Source organism: Populus alba, chromosome 19 (assembly GCF_005239225.2).
Source record: "Populus alba chromosome 19, ASM523922v2, whole genome shotgun sequence".
Taxonomy (NCBI): domain Eukaryota; kingdom Viridiplantae; phylum Streptophyta; class Magnoliopsida; order Malpighiales; family Salicaceae; genus Populus; species Populus alba.
The window spans coordinates 658,819-666,444 of NC_133302.1; the positions used below are offsets into that span (position 1 = coordinate 658,819).

Genomic DNA, 7,626 nt, shown 5'->3' on the forward strand with positions numbered 1-7,626 from the left:
AATAAGAAAAGACAACAATGCCTTTGAAGACTTAAAAGTAGGTGTAAATGGATGAAGAGCATTAAGGTGATTGAATAAAAGCTTGATAAATATAAATAGAAAGAAAAAGAAACAAAGAAAGAGAAAGCTGATTTTAGAGAGATAACGGAGAAGAGAGAGAAAGAAGGGAGAAGAAGAGGAGGAGGAGAAGAAGAGGGAACAGAACTTGAGAAACTAAGTTACTGAGGTAAGATTTAAACATGAATGTGTATAATTGATATTATTGGTTAAGGTTTTGGGTTTTGTTAAGTTTTAGGTTTTAATTTGTATTTTAGAGATTAATTGATGAATTGGGTATAAATTGATGGATTGATTATAATAGGTTGGTTGTTACGAGTTTATTGATTTGTTATGAAATTTTGAGGTTTGGGTAAAATTTTGAAGATATGCTTTTTAGGGAAAACTAGTCTGGAATTCTTGACCAATCGATCGATCAATTGGTTGAATTGATAAACCATTTTGGCTTGTTTGATTTTGGTCCACCGGTTGGGTAGAATCGGTAGACCAGTTGGTATGTTTTGATTCGAAAGACCGATTGGTAAATTTCAGTCTACTGGTTTGTCTTGGATGGTTTTGGTCGACCAGTTGGGTTGAACCGATTAATCTTATAGTGAGGTTAGATAATTCTTTTAGGTTTGATTAGTTATGCTATGTTTGACATCGATTAGTTGTATAGATTCTGGTTTATAATTACATATAGATTCCTAAACATATAGGGTTATGAATTGAACCTAAATTAAGTGAATCAAATAAATTATATGTTTTTTTTTAGTTGTTTTCAGTATATTATCTTTTGTATTTATATAATCCTCATATTTTATCCACGGGACATCAGTATAATTTCTTTAGACATGTACTTTTGAGATCTTTGGGTTTTAAGTAAGCTGAATGAATAATTTTTTATATACGATAAGATTAATATAAATACTTGAATTGTTAATATGAAATTGATTATGCTTATTGATAATTATTATATTAGAGACTACATCTTGTTTCCACATATTAAGCCTCGTATCAATTCTTACACAATCCCATAACGCAAGTCTACACAATAACAGCTACAACTTTCCAATAATCTCAAAGTATGGAACCATAACAAAATGTTGAATGTCGAATTGAGATTTAAAGATTTCATCATATTTTATTTTTATATGAACCAGATCTCATACAACAACTGACATGGGTCGTCTTAGTATTTTTTTTTTTTCCTCTCGATCGTACAAGTGCAAAAGCCAATAGGATCAACAAGCTACGGTATGCCAGATGGGAATTTTTAATTATTGAACACAGCGTTCACTATTAGATGGAACTGTGTGATTGCAGTGATGCTGCTTTCCTCAAAGTCTAAGCAAGGAAACCGTGAATTTGTGAATGAGATAGGAATGATGTTTTGTTGGAGGAAACCAATTAATGCTTGGGTACGAGTACATGCAGAACAATTGCATGTACTCGTGAAAACAAGTGAAAACCATGGATTGTGTAGCGAGTTTAACCACCTTTTTTTTTTTTTTTCCCATTTGTCAGTGATTATATGGCTCCTGAGTATGCAATGCGTGGCTACTAAACTAACAAAGAAAATGTCTGTAGCTTTGGAGTTGTTGCTATTGAAATTGTAAGTGGTAAGATCAACAAAAACTACAGGCCAAAGGATGAGTTTGTTTACCTTCTTGACTGAGTAAGCTTATATCTGCATTTGTCGTTCTATATTTCTGCTGAACTTCCTATACTCATTTTACAGTATTGAGTACATTATCGCATCCTTATTTGGATTTATCTGGGATTCTGCCATGCCCATGTTTTGCAAGAGAGAGGAGGTCTTTCAGAGTCAGAAGTATTCTTCAGAGGTGGCTATGGTGATGCTAAATGTCGCTCTCTTATGCACCAATGCAAGTTCTTGTGAATCTTGTAGCAGCTGACAAGCCTATTTGATGTAGAACAGAGTTAAAGCTGCAAAGAGAAATTGGATATATACATTTGTCAAGCAGAGTGTTTGGTGCGTCCATTATTGATCATGTTGAAAGCATCAAATCCGTATTCAAAAACATTGGCCAAATCAATTTTTTTCAAAGCTTAATTATTGACAGACACAAATCCTGTTTCATCTTCAATTAATCAGTTGTATAGTGGAACGGATTCGGCATAATTATTGCTAAGATATTTCTTTTCTTTCCCATCAATCCTTGAGACTTCATATCATTATTGCCAAGCAATGACAGAAGAACATAGTGTTGTAAAGGATTCATTAAAAACAAAATTTTGGTCGGCCACCCATTCTAAGTAGCCAACAAAAAGCAATCTAACCAAATGACTGAGTAGCCAATCTATGGACGCAGCTTCAGCAGTTACTGTGCAAAGTGAGCAGAACAGCAGGGGGAAATGCAAGCGAAGATGCCCAGGTTGTTGAAGTTTTCCCGCGCGGCTGATGACGTGGCATGTGGGTCACACGGTGCTGACGTGGCTCTGACAGGTGCTGACATGGCATGTTGACTGTACATGATGACATCACCATTACATCATGTTGATGTCATCCTGGGCCATTTCTACTGTTTGGATGACGTCATAATTACGTCATGCTGACATCATCCTTGTCGCACATGTGCGGCGGCGCGGCGGTCGTCCACCCTCAAGGAAAAATCAGAATATTTATTCCTGGCAAATAGGGAGAGACAAGGAATTCTTGTCTCTATAAGTGAAAAATTGGAATAGGAGTCGCCACCTAGTATTCTGGTTACTAGGAACCCTAACTGGTCTTTAGAGATCGGGTACGGAGATTGGTTGCGTAAAGGGAAGGTATTAGCACCCCAACTACGTCCAACCTAAGGTAGGCTGCATTGTTTTAAATGTCTGATAAAATCTAAAATCGTGTTGTGTTTTTTTTAATTGTTCAGAATACGCATTACATGTAATGTCATACCCCGGGTTCTATTGTTCGAAAAAAAGAATTAAATATCCGGAATATGCATTACGTGTAATGTCATACCCCGGATACTAAGAGACAAACAAAATAAAATTTTTTGTTGTTTTTGAAATTTTGGTCAATGTTCTCTTGACTTTAATAAACTGGTTATTAAAGCCAAAATGCATGCTAAAATATTGTTTTTTGACATATGAAAAATACTATATGATTTTTTTGATTTGAGACACTTGGCCGTATGCACAAAAACATTTTTTTGTATTTTTGGATTTTTTTTGTATTTTTGAAAGTTTTTGATGAAAAACCAGGTATTTTAATATCAGATTTTGTATTTTTTTACGACGTAAAAATACTGCCCGATATTAATCAAAATGATATAAAAACTACGCGAAAAAATTATAAGATGCGGAAACAAATTTGTGATTTTTTGATTTTATCTTTTTTCTTTGAAATGGGCCGGGTCAGGCCCAAATACCTGGGCTGGGCCGAACTTGGCCCAAATGCATGGGCTGGTTACTGTGCACATAGTAACCGGGGTTACTGTGCACACAGTAACCAGAGAATTAATTAGCATGTACACAGTAACCGGGTTACTGTGCACACAGCAACTGTGAATTAATTAGCCAGGTACTGTGCACAGCACAGTAACTAGCTAATTAATCTTCATATGATGTAGAACGTAAACGTTCTGCATGCATATGAAGCTAAAGCAAAAAAACGACAAGGAAAGGGAGAAAGTTACCTGGAGCGGTGTTGATGCTGGCAGCAGCTGATGCGGCAGGGGTGGCGGCGGCGGCGCTGGCGGTTCACGGTGGCCGGCGATGCTGTTTTCCTCTCTCTCTCTCCTCTGTTTTAGTCTTTTGTCTGCTTCTTCTTCTTCTTCTTCTTCTCTTCTTCTTCTATCTCTTTGTCTCTGTCTCTCCCTTCTCTTCTGTCCCCCCTCTCTCTACTCTCCCTTCTCTTCTCTTCCCCCTCTCTTGGTTTTTTTTTCTCTTGGCCACCCCCCTGTATTTATAGGAAAACATGGGAGGTCGACATGGTGGGGCGGCCACTGTTGGCCGCCCCTCCACTATCCTTTAAAAGTATGCAAGTGGCTGAATTGTCGGTGTCTTATTACGCCAAAGCCGGGAAAGAAATTAGGCGAAAAGTGGGGAAGAAAATCTTCTTCTTCCCCTGTCTCGCGCGTCTAGGGGAAGAAGAAGACCCACAGTGCTGTCAAAATAGCACTGTTTCAGGCTTTTTTTTGTATTTATTATTTTTTATGTGGGGACCCAAAATGGGTTACAACAGTTGCCCCCCTCTTTACAATGCTTACAGAGCAAAGATTTGTGCATAGTAAGTGTTGTAAAGATAAAATAAAATTGGTCTTCCAAAACTGGTCGTCTCAAAATTTGATTGACCTAAAACTTCAACCGGACCCAAAGTCCTGTGTGTGGTTGGGCTAAACTGAGATTCCTTTCGGCAATCCCCTCTAACCAGAACAAAAAACCTGTGTGTAGTTAGGATAGACTGAGATTCCTTTCGGCAATCCCCTCTAACCAAAACCAAAACCTGCGTGTAGCTCGGTCAACCTGAAATCCCATCTGGCAATTCCCTTTAACCAAAGCTATATGAGATCCCATCTGGCGACCTCATCCAACTAGAACTAAAAACTGTGTGTAACTCGGTTAACCTGAAATCCCATCTGGCAATTCTCTTTAACCAAAGCTACATGAGATCCCATTTGGCAACCTCATTTAACCAAAACAAAAGAATGTGGAAAAAAAAACGATCTCAATGTAATGGGTGACCTACCCAGATGGAAAAAGGAAGAGTGGTCGTGTTGTAATGGGTGACCTACCCAGGTGGAGGAATGGTCTCATTGTAATGGGTGGCCTACCCAAGTAAAAACATAGAGAATTGGATGGCAAGGCCTTCAAGGCACACTCGAAACGAGGTAGGGTTAGAAAAACGCAATACCAAAGGAGTTGAGGGCTCAAAGGCGCACTCAAAAGGATGTAGGGTTAGAAAACGCATTACCAAAGGATGAGGGCTCAAAGGCGCACTCAAGATGGAGGTGAGGGCTCAAAGGCGCACTCAAAAGGAGGTAGGGTTAGAAAACGCACTACCCAAGGGATGAGGGCTCAAAGACGCACTCAAAAGGGAGGTGAGGGCTCAAAGGCGCACTCAAAAGGAGTTGAGGGCTCAAAGGCGCACTCAAAAGGAGGTAGGGTTAGAAAACACACTACCAAAGGGATGAGGGCTCAAAGGCGCACTCAAAATGAAGGTGAGGGCTCGAAGGCGCACTCAAAAGGAGGTAGGGTTAGAAAACGCACTACCAAAGGGATGAGGGCTCAAAGGCGCACTCAAAATAGAGGTGAGAGCTCAAAGGCGCACTCAAAAAGATGTAAGGGCTCAAAGGCGCACTCAAAAAGAGGTAGGGTTAGAAAACGCACTACCCAAGGGATGAGGGCTCAAAGGCGCACTCAAAATGGAGGTGAGGGCTCAAAGGCGCACTCAAAAGGAGGTGAGGGCTCGAAGGCGCACTCAAAAGGAGGTAGGGTTAGAAAACACACTACCAAAGGGATGAGGGCTCAAAGGCGCACTAAAAAATAGAGGTGAGGGCTCAAAGGCACACTCAAAAGGAGCTGAGGGCTCAAAGGCGCACTCAAAAGGAGGTAGGGTTAGAAAACGCACTACCCAAGGGATGAGGGCTCAAAGGCGCACTCAAAATGGAGGTGAGGGCTCAAAGGCGCACTCAAAAGGAGGTGAGGGCTCGAAGGCGCACTCAAAAGGAGGTAGGGTTAGAAAACACACTACCAAAGGGATGAGGGCTCAAAGGCGCACTAAAAAATAGAGGTGAGGGCTCAAAGGCACACTCAAAAGGAGGTAGGGTTAGAAAACGCACTACCCAAAGGATGAGGGCTCAAAGGCGCACTCAAAATGGAGGTGAGGGCTCAAAGGCGCACTCAAAAGGAGGTGAGGGCTCGAAGGCGCACTCAAAAGGAGGTAGGGTTAGAAAACACACTACCAAAGGGATGAGGGCTCAAAGGCGCACTAAAAAATAGAGGTGAGGGCTCAAAGGCACACTCAAAAGGAGCTGAGGGCTCAAAGGCGCACTCAAAAGGAGGTAGGGTTAGAAAACACACTACCAAAGGGATGAGGGCTCAAAGGCGCACTCAAAATGGAGGTGAGGGCTCGAAGGCGCACTCAAAAGGAGGTAGGGTTAGAAAACGCATTACCAAAGGGATGAGGGCTCAAAGGCGACTCAAAAATGGAGGTGAGGGCTCAAAGGCGTACTCAATAGGAGGTGAGGGCTCAAAGGCACACTCAAAAGGAGGTAGGGTTAGAAAATGCACTACCCAAGGGATGAGGGCTCCAAGGCTCACTCAAAATAGAGGTGAGGGCTCAAAGGCGCACTCAAAAGGAGGTGATGGCTCAAAGGTGCAGTCAAAAGGAGGTAGGGTTAGAAAACACACTACCTAAGGAGTTGAGGGCTCAAAGGCGCACTCAAAAGGAGGTGAGGGCTCAAAGGTGCACTCAAAAGGAGGTAGGGTTAGAAAACGCACTACCCAAGGGATGAGGGCTCAAAGGCACACTCAAAATGGAGGTGAGGGCTCAAAGGCGCACTCAAAATGAGGTAGGGTTAGAAAACGCACTACCTAAGGAGTTAAGGACTTAAAGGTGCACTCAAAAGGAGGTGAGGGCTCAAAGGCGCACTCAAAAAGAGGTAGGGTTAGAAAACGCACTGCCTATGGATGAGGGCTCTAAGGAGCACTCAAAATGGAGGTGAGGGCTCAAAGGCGCACTCAAAAGAAGGTAGGGTTAGAAAACGCACTACCCAAGAGTTGATGTTGAAACACTGATATGCCAATGTTGAAAGAAAATGCATTATGATTGATATGCATGTATACTTTACCTGAGAAATATAGGCCCCCATTTCTTCATGGTGTCTTTCTTCTCTAAAAAGTTGTAGTGTTGGTAGTAAACTTCGATGGCTTTTCCACTTCTACTTACTCCGGTTACATATTGTGATCTTGACCTATAGGAAGGGTTTAATGTCATCATACATCTTTGTCCTTCACCTTTTATTTCAAGAATTACTAATTTTGCCCAATATTTTCCTTAGAAAAGGAATCATGGAGCCAGCCCTACCATGTGTGTTTGATTGCCCCACAGCTTGATCATCATGCCCCCCAAGTGTTTAACTTGGGTTTAGTTTGGGGTGAGGATATGTGAAAGTAGGTTTGAGTTTTTTGTACAATGAAATGTTTTTATGCAAAAATTTTGGAACTTCCAAGTTATTCTAATCACAAAAATGATTTTGATATTGGTTCAAAATAAACTTGTTCTAAAGAATTCAAGTGATTCCTATGGACAGGTTTCTTGACGTGATGAAAGCTTTTTGCTTTTGGTTTAAAGATGAAGTGACATCTGGTTGGTCAAAAAATATTGAAATTTCAATTTGAGGGTTATTGAGAACTAAATTGATTCAAAGCATTTATTTTATTTGCATGAATAATGATTTGACCCGCACGAGAAAGCACTGCCTACCTATCCAGATTGCTTGCCTTTGATCAGAAAGGGCTTTATCAGGTACGTAATGTAGGCTTTAGTTATTGGTTACAAAGAAAAGGATATGTTGCATGCTCAAAAGGTGTTTAAGGGATTTCAAGACTAGGGATCACTTGTGC

General features: G+C 40.8%; 1 long non-coding RNA gene across 2 annotated transcripts; it reads left to right on the plus strand.

Annotated features, from left to right (window-relative positions):
• LOC118044943 (uncharacterized) lies at positions 1-2,210 on the plus strand. 2 transcript variants are annotated; one of them, XR_012168944.1, is made up of 2 exons: positions 1-226; positions 1,200-2,210. It is a non-coding gene; the product is annotated as an uncharacterized lncRNA (long non-coding RNA). The 2 variants fall into 2 exon arrangements; XR_004686876.2 differs by having other exon boundaries at positions 1,564-2,210.
• Positions 2,211-7,626: the final 5,416 nt, after the last annotated feature.